Source organism: Leuciscus leuciscus, assembly GCF_965113295.1.
Source record: "Leuciscus leuciscus genome assembly, chromosome: 15".
Lineage (NCBI taxonomy): Eukaryota > Metazoa > Chordata > Actinopteri > Cypriniformes > Leuciscidae > Leuciscus > Leuciscus leuciscus.
Genome location: NC_138739.1, coordinates 3,972,208 through 3,985,054, shown reverse-complemented (window position 1 = coordinate 3,985,054; position 12,847 = coordinate 3,972,208). Strand labels below are relative to the sequence as shown.

Sequence of the window (12,847 nt, the reverse complement as noted above, 5' to 3'; positions counted from 1 at the left end):
CTCTCCAGTGTGGATCCTCATGTGAACCGTGAAATTATGTTTGCGTGTGAAACACTTTCCACACTGAACACATGTGAACAGATCCTCTCTAGTGTGGATCCTCATGTGAACAGTGAAATTATGTTTGCGTGTGAAACTCTTTCCACACTGATCACATGTGAACGGTCTCTCTCCAGTGTGGATCCTCATGTGAACCTTGAGACTCTGTTTGTGTGTGAAACTCTTTCCACACTGACGGCAATTGAAACATTTCTTGTCTCTTTTCAGTAAAGGAATACTCTCAGTCTGTGGGCAAGTTTTTTCTTCTGTTTTGACATGATATTTCTCCTCCTCTTCACTCTCCTCATTTTTCAGTATCACATCTGGAACGAAAGTTAAAAAAAATACACTTTAATTAAACAAACCATCAACAGCTACACTAAATTATGATCATTTGATGCATTTTTTATAAATCTGTTTCCAGGAATGAGGTATATTGATCTTCTATTTATAATTACTTTTCAAACACAAATCCCATGTCTCTGTAGTGAGAACCATTAAATATTTGATCAACTCCACAATTATCTAACATAATATTAGCATTAAATAATGCTACAGCTCTGACAGTCTCTCAGATGGACATTACATTTATTTGACTAAACTTAAAATGTTGAAGTTAGCTAGGAAAGATGGTGCAGGTGTGCTTAGCTGGTCATCTGCTCCTTGACCGGTTTATTTGGTTTTTATTCCCTTTTTTCTCTCAGAATGTTTTTTCTTTGATTGTTTATGACCGTCAAATGCTTTTGAATATAAGGGTCTGATGATAAGGGTCTGAATCTGTTGATGTTTCAAACATTCATGCACAGAAGGGGGATATATAAAGGGAAAATAAAATTGGTCCCAAGACAGAACCCTGAGGAACCCCACACACAAGAGGGGCAACAGTAGAAGAACAATCCCCTAAACTTGACTGAAAAAGTCCTATCTTTCAAACAGGAAGGGTACGGAAGCCCTAAGAGGCCATGGATTATAATTTTTTTCTGTTGTTTTCTCGTGATAACGACTTAATTTTCTCGTGATCTCAAGATAACGAAAGTTGTTTTCTCGTGATCACAACTTGTTTTTTTCTGCGTAGTCGGCAAAAACAGTATAAGCACCAAAAGCAGAATAAAGCAGCATCATGGATGATCGCATTTGCTTTTACTTTGATAACGGGCTCACAATGAAATAGCTCTATGTCTGTCAGTGATCGACGACTTCCACATTAGTGTCCGACACTTGAGAAGGAGGCTGTCAGGTCTGCAACTTTATCGTAGAAGACAATATAGCGACCCTGAACATGTAGTCAGTTTCATTGCCAGCCAACTTCAGGGACTGGGACGTCTGCATGGCTACAGAATGATGTTTGAAAGATGCAGATTAAATGGTTTGCGGCTGACCCGAGAAATGATCAGAGAGGTGTGACACACCTCTCTCTCTCAAAGCAGAACAAAATTTGTGATTAGAAAATATAAAAATGCGGGCTTTTATGAAGGAGATTTCAAAATCAAAGACGCCAGCTCGCACATAGGCTACACCATGATATACACAACATTCAGAAGGAGCGAGATTTTCTCGCGAATCGCGATACACGTGACGTCGTGAGAAAACGGTTTTATGTCGAGATCATACATTGAAAAATGTTTACTTTTGTTATCTCGAGATAACGAGAAAATTAAGTCGTGATCACGAGAAAACGATAGAAAAAAAACAAAACAATCCATGCCCTCTTAGGGCTTCCGTAGAAGAGAACCATTTCAGGGCTAATTTATCATTTAGACTCTAGAATACTTTGGTTCATGGTCGACTCATTCTGGTCTAGTCTGTCCAAAGGACACTGTTCCAGGAGTCTTGTGGTTCGTTCAGATGCAACTTTGCAAACCAAAGCTGTGCTTCTTTTTAGAGAGAAGAGGCTTTCTCCTGGCGGCAACCCTTGTTGCCATACTTGTTCAGTCTTTTTCTAATTATACTGTCATGAACTTTAACATGCTAACGATGGACTTTAAATTGTTTATAAATGGTATTGTAACCCTTCCTAGATTGATGGGCACACACAATTGCTTCTCTAAGGTCATTGACTAATTGCTGATGTCTTTAGTCTTTGGCATTGTTTTAACACAAACCTCCCGACAAGCAGACTGCCAAAAAATTCAGTTTTTATAGACTTGGTCACGCTGGCTGATGATCCATTAATCAAAAGCATTTGATTAGCAGGGCCTAACTGCTTCTTACCCTCTTATTTCCTAATGGTCATGCCTTAACTGCAATCTTTAGTATTGCATTAGTATTGTATCCTTCTCATGGGCATTTAATCATTCTTGACTTTTCAGTCTTAGTTAAATCTCTTTTTTGGCTTATTTTATCTGTAAAGGAAAACGTGCCTAATAATTCTGCACACCTGAATATAAGGCGTTTTTCATTTCCAGCCTTCATGAACAATTATATATCACTTATAAATGATTAAATACAAAATGAATAGTAGTTATTAAGATTAATATGGTTTGGAATTGGCAAAATGTGCCTGGGAATAAAATATGATCAGAAAATCAACGTGCCTAATAATTCTGCACGCACTGTATTGCAATTCTTAAAGTTAAAGTTAAAAAAAATTAACAAAAAATTGCAATACATATTGTATCGGCACCGACGTATCGTGATAGTATCGAACTGGGAGATAGGTGTATCGTCCCAGCCCTGGGAAGCAGTAAGGGTGTACTAAGTTTTTCAATCATGGCTTCTCCATGTTGGCTTAGTTTTTGTTAAATAATGACTTACCTAATTTTAAGACCAGAAAAAAAAATATTTTTTATATGCCGATATGTAAAACCATAGATTTCAAAAGGTGTAACTTCTTTTTCACATGACTGTAGAAAATGTCTATGTTTTGTCCTACTACATACACTAAATCTGATGAACTGCTTTATAACCTTAATGTTCTTCAGCCTCACTAATGAAGAATCAGGAATAAACACCAACCTCTTTGTTCTTCAGTGTGTTTCATTCTGCAGTGTTCTGGATCTCTCATGTTCTCAATGTCCTTCAATAATCTCTGTCTTTGCAGATTTCAGCTCTTCCTGATGGTTTGATGCTCGTCTTCACTTGTAGCTGATGGGAATATTCCAGCATTTATTGGTGAATTGCAGTGGGAGGAGCTTCACTGAAGGAGGAGGAGCTTCACTGAAGGAGGAGATCTGGCAAAATCAAGAATAAATCACAATTTGTTTTTATACTATAGTATTAAAAATATTTAAGTATTATGTTCATCTATCCATCTAGTAAAGTAACTTTTAAGTAAATAAAAAGGCTAAGTGTTTTATACTTATTCATTTTTATTTCTAAGAATATAATCCATACTTTATTCCTACATTTATCTTACCTCTCATTAACATAAATGTTATAGACAGAGAAGAGGGTACAACAATTAACAGACGCCAAATATAAATGTATGAATAAATTAATAAAAAAATGAGAGAACAAACTTAGAAAAATAAATGTGTAAATTTAAAAGAAAAAATAATGCACAGACTGAATTTAACTTAACTTGTTTTGGTTTTATTTGACACATGGTTTATCACAGATTAATTCAATAAATGCTGTTATGAAACATATTTATATCGCCAAAAGTGTAAGCGCGGAAAAATGGAAGACAGAAGAATCCAGATCCTATTTATTTTGTGTTAGTGAAGCTGCAGTTTCACAATACATGAATTACACTTATGAATAACAGTAAAATGCTGCAAATATATTTTTCCTACACTTAATTTACACCTTTACAAAACTTCTCTTGCGCATGCAAATTTAACTTACACTTGCAATCTTATGTACACTTTCACAAATCTTGCCCTGCGCATGCAATTATGACATCATTTTATCTTCATAGTTTGTGGGCTGTAGGAGAGCTAGATCAACATTAGAATAACATACTGATCATATTCTAACATTTCATCATGTTGCGCTATATAACATTGATTTGTTTTATCTACATTTGCTCACCTATCTAAAAGTGCATGCAAGAGTGGCGTCTCAAGTCGTGTGCTTGTTTTAGTTCTCATTTCATCCCAAAGTCTGCTTGCCATGGTTCATAATGTTTGAACGAAACAACAACAGCGTAATGAGACCCATTAACCACAGTAACTTGTAATTATGAATCTAAATATAGTTCCTTAAAACCGCATTCATAACAAAGTAGATTGCTAATTTCTTACCATTTTTGTAAATGAAGAGAAACGGGCAAATAAGCAAATTAGAAGCTCTCACTTCCTGATGGCTGAGCGTACTGCGCAGACTCAAACTGAGCTTGACGACGTGAATGTGACGTGAGCAACCCGTCTATCTTCTAGTAGCTGTGGCGTGAGAAATCTGAATCATTCCCTTCCGAATCTTGCAGAGACGGAGAGTGTGAGTAGGAGGAGTCCATGACCTAGGAGCAGGAGCAACTTTATGACTCTCTATGGGCTTCTCCCTTGACTAAATGCCTCCACGTCCCCCCGATTGACTGCGAGCTTCTCCTCCTGTCTATACGGTAATTTCCAGAGAGTCGCGTGGTATGACGCAATCGTTAGCCTTCTTTTACAAAAACTGCTTCTATTGGGCCATAACGTAATATACAAGGTAATGAAGCCTTTTATACTTTGTCGTGTTTCTTTAGAAATAAACAATGGACAAATGGAGTCTTTAAACGCCTCACGTGTAAAGTTATTCGCTGTCAAAGTGACGCCAAAATGAATAGGAGTCAATGGAATGCTAACAGCAGGTGTTGTTGTTGTTAGCCACTTGTTAGCTGATGGCGGCCCCCGGTGGTACAGTATTCGACAGCTCGATTACCCCCCTGGGTGAAAACCAGTCGTAAATGTTGCTTTAACAAACGGTCTTACCAACGAACTATCGAGAACTGCTCACCTCAGAAGACTCGCTCCACACTGACTGAACTGAAGGAGGAGCGCGCGCTGGTGATGTCGTCATCAGCACGAGACGAGAGCAATGGTAGATTACCAAAAACGCGCGAAATACTGTTTAAAACGGCAGAACATCTGTAGTATAAAACAACATGTAAACCAAAAATAAGGGTAAAATATTTACTGATGAAGACAGACAGTCTTATTCCCTCTTTCATGTGTGGTATTGTTCAAGAAATTAAAGGGATAGTTCACCCAAAAATGAAAATGCTGTCATCATTTACTCTTCCTCAAGTTGTTCCAAACCTGTATGACTTTATTTCTTCTGATGAACACAAAAGAAGATATTTTAAAGAAGGTTGGTAATTAAACAGTTGCTGGTCCCTGTTTTTTTTTTTCCTACTATGGAAGTCAATGGGGTCCATCAGTCATTTGGTTACCGACTTTCTTCAAAATATCTTCTTTTGTGTTCAGCAGAAGAAAGAAAGTCATACAGGTTTGGAACAACTTGAGGAAGAGTAAATGATGACAGCATTTTCATTTTTGGGTGAACTATCCCTTTAAAACATGGAAAGCTCCAACACAATGATAATATTCCATGGCTTTTAGAAGTAACTACAATTATGAGATGATTTATTCTTGATGTAAGAACAGACAATAAAAAAGGCGAATTAATATTTTTGATACAATTATTTATTGGCTACTTCAAGCTAATAAAATAAAATGAAAACAAATTCATTAATTTCTCTCTTTATTGACTAACAAGATAGAAAAGCATCTCAAGAGAATAAAAGTGAAGGTCAGTTGCAAAGCTACATGACAGTAAATCTTACATCTGTGTTTTTTAAATACACTTCAAGTGGAAGAATCATTAGTTCCCTAACCCTACTTTTTTTTTTATAAAAGTGTAAACAAACTACAAGTGAAAGTACAAGAAAACTGAACATGAAATGAAATGCATAATAAAGCATAATGATATAATTTACATCATGAAGCAAATACATATATAAGAATACAACTTTTAGATACTGTCCATCTTTGAGGTGATCTGAATCTCACAGTTAAAAATGTCTGGTCTTGAAAATGAACTTCATTCACTGTGACAAATTTGGATGATGTTTCTTCGTCCTGTTGGTTATTGTGACTGGTTAGGGCAGATTTTGGGGCTGTTTTACACAACAGAGTTTTCAACTAAAAACTGAAAACTTTTTAAGCGTTTTGGCTGTTCATTTTACATGACAACGGTGTTTTGGGTGCCTTAAAACGTAAACTTTAGAAAACAGGTTTCAAAGTTCAAGTTCTTGAAAACAATACAGTTAGGCATATCTTATTGACATCTACAAAAACGTGAATTTGTGAAAACCATGGACTGTAATACGTTTACATTTTTAGTACATCTTTGTCGTGTAAACGTACCCTCATATTGAAGAGATTTTATTGCTCGACAGTACTATTGTCACATTTGGTGAGGATGAAGCTTCACACTTGAAAGTGCTGGATCTGAAGATGATCTACTTGCTGTGATTGTTTTTTGTGTGACTGTGAAGAGAAAATGCTTGACTGAAGCTCTTCCCACATGCAGTGCAGTGATACGGTTTCTCTCCAGTGTGGATCCTCTCGTGTTGTTTCAGATGTCCTGACTGATTGAATCTCTTGTCGCAGTGTGAACACTTGTAAGGTTTCTCTCCAGTGTGAATTCTCTGGTGCCGTTTCAAATCTGCCGTTGTAATAAAACACTTCCCACATTCAAAGCACACATGTACTTTTTCACCAGTGTGTATTTTCTGATGAACCTTAAAATTTTGCAGATCATAAAAACTCTTTCCACACAAAGAACATGAATGTGGTTTCTCCTGTGAATGAACTGTCAGGTGTCTCTTCAGGGCTGAAGTCCTCAGAAATGTTTTGCCACATTGATCACATTTATGCAGTTTCTCTCCAGTGTGGATGATCATGTGTGTCTTAAGGGTTCCTTTTTCTACAAAACTCTTCCCACACTGATCACAGGAGAACGGTTTCTCTCCAGTGTGAATCCTCATGTGGACCTTGAAATTCTTTTGGTGTGTGAAACTCTTCCCACACTGATCACATGTGAACGGTTTCTCACCAGTGTGGATCCTCATGTGAATTTTGAGACTCTTTTGGTGACTGAAACTCTTCCCACACTGATCACATGTGAACGGTTTCTCTCCAGTGTGAACCCTCATGTGAACCTCGAGACTTTGTTTGTATTTAAAACTCTTTCCACACAAAGAACATGAATGTGGTTTCTCCTGTGAATGAACTAACATGTGGCTCGACAGGCCTGTAGCCCTCGAAAATATTCTGCCACATTGATCACAATCGTAAGGTTTCTCTCCAGTGTGGATTTTCATGTGTTCCTTATGGTGCACTTGTTGTGTAAAACTCTTCCCACACTGATCACATGTGAACGGTCTCTCTCCAGTGTGGATCCTCATGTGAACCTTAAGACTCTTTTTGAATGTGAAACTCTTTCCACACTGATGGCAGGTGAAACATTTATTGTCTCTTTTCAGTAAAGAAATACTCTCAGCCTGCGGGCAAGTTTTTTCTTCAGTTTTGACATGATGATGTTTCTCCTCCTCTTCACTCTCCTCATTCTTCAGCATCACGACTGAAATGAAGGCAAAAAAGTTACATTTTAAAGTCATGTCGCATGTTCTTAACTATTTTCGTGAAGTTTTGAGTTGTTTCCAAATGATAGGCTTTTGGGTGGACTTGTCCATGCCTATTTTCTAAATGGCCCAGCTATAGCTATCCAAAGGCCAAAGTAAATTTTTCTTTGACCAAGAGAGTCCTGAGAATTGTGCCACAGTGGCTTTATCGAGGTTGAGCCAAAAATCTAGAGCTAGTTTGAGAAAGTTGCTTTTTGAGATACTCTCCAATATTTAACAAACGATTCGATTGACAAAGTCGGTCAGAATGTGGAGTTCAACCATGCGGTATGTATGTTGTGGGCGTGTGCTTCATCTTCATTGGCCACCACTGGCCGCGTATTTCTAGATGTCCCCAAAGGCCGTCTTGGCACCTTAAACGAAGACAACGCATGCCAATTTTCAAATAAATCAGACTTAGGTTTTATTTTCCAAGTCAATCAGACTGCGTGCTTTTTCACACAACTACAGAATGAGCCCTTACACAAGCGTGCAGAGTTTGGTGAAAATATTTAATTCCGTTCGCGAGTTATAGCCATTTTAGCGAGTTATAGCCACTTTTAACGTTTTGACAGTCTCTTTTTTTGACAATTGTTGACAATCAGAGAATCTTGCTGCACTGGTTTGGTTACGATTGAGCCAAAAACCTAGGACTAGTTTGCAAAAGTAGGTTTTCCAAAAAATCCCAAATACCAGAGAATTTAGATTGTATCCAAGGCAACGATATAAGACACTTGAGCTTACGCCTGACGTTTAGGAGTTTTGACCGCTGTAGCGCCCCCGTCAGGCCGATCGGGGGGCAAGCATTGGTGACGTTATAGACGGTGTGAGTACTACCAGCCCTCAAAGTTTCAAGTCTCTATGACTTACGGTTTGGTCTGACCGATCAGTTTTAGGTGAGAATGCTGATCGTTGGAAGTTTTAACAATTACAGTCGGGTTTCAGCGCTACGTTAGGGCTGTGCCGGTAAACTTGACAACCGCATCACCGTGGTGGCTGAGAGTAGCACCGGCGGTGGTCCGCCAAAACACTTTTCTTTTTTTATGTGAATGCTCTTTTACATGAATATTATGACAGGAGTGACGCAGAAAGCTTTGTTTACAAAATAAATAATAGGTTAGCAATTAAATGTTCCATCGCAGCCATTGGAAACGTTTGGATTCATGACGAATGAGTTGTGCGTGAGCCCATAATTTAAGCTTTGTCGGCTTTGTATTCTGTTTTGCGACCTGGTCACCCCATTATCAGCGAATTTAACAATATTCCATTAGTTATTCCACTGGACATGGACTCTCTCGTTTCTTTTCCCAAATCTTCACTCACATCTCACCCATTTTCGCAGGGGATTATAAACGTTTCTTCCTTTGGTTTGCTTTTAAGTAGGCCTATTATATTCCCGTTCTTTACTGTGGTAAAGTAGAAAAACGCTGTAGGACAGATAGCCTACCTTTTTACTTGCACGTCAAATTCTTTTTAGCACAGTTTATGTTTGTTATTATACTTGGTAAGGCGCGTTAAGTTTATTTGTAAAGCGCGTTTCACATGCGCGGGTGATTTTTAGTTTGGCTTTCTCTGGCAGCGCAAAATCAAACATAGCTAAAATGTCTGTGGAACATAAAATTCGCTCTTCAGACCTTTTACAACAAGTAGAAAACCTGAAGATATTAGAAAAGAGATGGTCTTTCTGCTCGTGTCCCACATCCCTGATCCCTCTCAAAGAGCAGAGCGGTAAGCTATATCATGCGTCGTTGCAAATGTTTTTAAATATTTAACTTTATTATATTATTTAAGCTCTACCGCCGGTGGTTGGTCCATTACCACCGCCGAAAAAACGCGTGCTACGCCCCGAATAAATCATAAGTGAAAGTAGACAAGAAATTATGATCATTTTCATGCATTTTCATGAACAAGGTACACTGACCTTCCAGTTATTACTTTTAGAAAACATTATCGGCACAAATCCCATGTTTCTTTGGTGAGAACTATTATTGCTACAGTTCTGACAGTCTCTCAGATTTAATTTATTTAACTAAAAACCAATATTTTTCACAACACTTTCCTTTCATTCTTTTTAAAAATATAACATTTTCCTTTCTAGAGTATGATGGGAAAATAATCTCAATCCAAGTAGTGTTGTAGTTTATACTATAAAACAAGCTTTGCTTTATTCATGTCAAATGTGCGGGCAAAGTATACTTGGAGTTTCAGGCGCGTTTAAACGGTCAAATATACAAAACACAGAAATATTTGTATCAAATACTTGTTCTCCCCACTGTATGTCAAGATGTCTGTCTAGATCCACAGTTCCAGTTCTCGAAAGTACATCTCAAAATTGTGAAGATTGCAATTCAGATCGTGGATCGTGATTGTTTGTTGTGAGATTGTGATTTTTTTGTGACATTTTGGGAGAGTTGGGAAATTATGAACAAGATATAACATAAATGTAAAATAAAAAGGCTCAGATAATAATTATTTTGGTCTTCTAATATTGTCAACTAGGGAATGTTTTGTATTTGTATCTATTTTATACCCTGCGCATAGAAAGCGCATTCTACATTATTTATTGGTTTAACTATGTTATTTCCTACTACAAACACTAAAACTGTATTGTTCCTCATCCTCACTAATGAAGAATCAGGAATAAACACCAACCTCTTTGTTCTTCAGTGTGTTTCATTCTGCAGTGTTCTGGATCTCTCATGTTCTCACTGTCCTTCAATAAACTCTGTCTTTGCAGATTTCAGCTCTTCCTGATGGTTTGATGCTCGTCTTCACTTGTAGCTGATGGGAATATTCCAGCATTTATTGGTGAACAGCAGTGGGAGGAGCTTCACTGAAGGAGGAGGAGCTTCACGAATGGAGGAGGAGTTTCACTGATGGAGGAGGAGCTTCACAAATGGAGGAGGAGCAGATCTGACAAAATCAATAAGAAAACTATTACTGAGTTTATGTTCGTCTGCAAAAAAAGAGCAAAAAAAGGCAAGATTAGGGGCTTTTGCACCAGAGGAATCTTTTCATAGTTCCTAAAACTTTTTGCGGAAGTTCCCGGACTTTGGCGTGTTCGCACCGCAGGAACTAGGAACGATTTTAGTTCTAGGAACTCCTTTTGGAGGAACTAATTTACTCCTACTTCAGAGTCGGTCTAAACCCGCGCTATAGGAACTATCAGTGACATTAGTGTTCGCTGATTGGCCGAACGCACGTGAAACACCAGCACCCGCCATTTAAACACACAGATTATAGCCTATATATTTACTCCAGAAACTAACTCTATTAACATGTAAAACAGTGACAGATGAAGCTCTTAATCTTTACACTGAGGAGAAAATCCAACGCGACTCTAAGAGGACCAAGAGGAACATTATAATGTATTTCTGACATCAAACACGCGCTAATACTTTTTCATATACAATTCACTTTCTTTTAGGGGTGGAACGGTACACAGAAGTCACGGTTCGGTTCATATCTCGGTTCAGACATCACGGTTCAGTACGAGTTCGGTACAATAGTTTTATATAATTAGTTTATTAATTAAATTAATAAAAAGACAAAGACCTTGAGATATGTTTGGTAATTGTACCTGAATGAATTTAAAATTAATTTGCTATATTTCAGATCAATATATTTGTTTTCCTTAATTTAATTAACTTTAACTTTATTCTCATCTGAATTATAAATAATTTATTTCTGAATAAAATAATACTACCATTAAAAACACATTTGATTTTCTTTTTTAATTAATGTAGAATGTGTGACTTAAAAATAAACAAATTAGTGCTCTGTTTGAGGACAAGAAATGAAAACCAATGCAATATGATGAAAGATGGCACTGACAGACTGTTTTTAAATGGGGTTAGATAAATATTTTTTACTTTTAAACAGTGTGTGTGATTTTGGTTGGGTAACAGTTGTAGGTTTGTTTGTACAGTTTTAAGAGTTTACAGTATGACAAAAGCACAATGTTGTGTTTTATTGTGAGTGTACACAAAAGTAAACACTTTGCAGTTTGAATAATGTACGAACAAAATGACGGAGTATGTTTTTACGTTTCCACTGTTCGATCGCGCCACACACACACACAATATTCCAGCATTGCAATCTTGACATCGCAGCCTGTTCATTATAGCCACAGAGCTTCAGAGCTAAGGCAAAGCTACAGATTAGGTGTCACTAAAGAACCCGCGTATCTAACAGTAGTTCCGCATTACATAAATTAATTTGTACACGAGTTTTATTTATTTTTATACCATGTATTCTCCGTGTATATTCATGCACCGAACCGTGACGCCCGTACCGTTTCGGTTCAATACAAATACATGAACCGTTCCACCCCTACTTTCTTTGTATAACAGTTTTATCTAATGACGTATTAGACAGGAAAGTGCGACTTCTTTAGTCTACGACAGGTCTAAGAATGTGAGCGCTGTGAGCTCAGTCGTTCTCAACGCCGTCAAAATAAAAGTCACAACAACAAGCACGGCTTACGTCACTTCAGAGACCCTACTTATGCAAATTTTAGGGTTGGTGATGTCACTAACCCGTGACGTAGATCATTGTAGTCCCTACCAGCCCCTTGTTGTAGTCCTTAAAAAGTGATTTCTTTAAAATAAAATATCTCCCTTTCCTTTGAACTTTGAGCGTTGTAACTTTGCAGATGTTGTTTATGCTCAAACAGCAACATTACACACTAGCTAAAGTTAGAAAAGTAAAATCATAATCAACCACCTCTTTAAGGTCATTTCGCAATTTCAATCATCATACAATAACCAGCCACAAACCCACCAAAATGTAAATCAGATTTACGCTCTATAAGTGGAGAACAGCAGTGTTTGTTACGATTGTTAATATTGATTAGATAATCATCAAGTAGGGGGATTATCGTTATATTGAGATATCACAATGTGACAATATGTTGATGTAAACGAGATGATTCATGAAATAGAATTAGTTTTATTCAAGGCTCAGCTTACTGTATAAGGTATATTTCAACTAAAAATGTGAATCCTGTCATGTACTCACCCTCATGTCGTTTCAAACCTGTAAGATTTTTGTTTAACTTCCAAAAAAAATAAATAATATTTATGAAACCTTAAAGATTTCTGTCCCTCCATTTAAAGTCCATTCCTCTAAAACTTGTAAAATGTTGAATATAATGTATAATAATGCAATGGGGGGATATGTGTGTATCCTGATAATAATATAAAATGACAATAATATTATTTTAATAAAAAGTCATTAAAACAAAAAAAAAAACTCTTT

The 12,847-nt window shown here is 37.1% G+C and overlaps 1 long non-coding RNA gene across 1 annotated transcript in view; it reads left to right on the top strand.

Annotated features, from left to right (window-relative positions):
* LOC309476505 overlaps nucleotides 1-10,545 on the top strand; it is a 241,570-nt gene extending 231,025 nt beyond the window's left edge. The window contains exon 3 of the long non-coding RNA XR_014198217.1: nucleotides 10,431-10,545. This is a non-coding gene — a long non-coding RNA (uncharacterized lncRNA). The remainder of the gene's footprint in view (nucleotides 1-10,430) is intronic.
* Nucleotides 10,546-12,847: the final 2,302 nt, after the last annotated feature.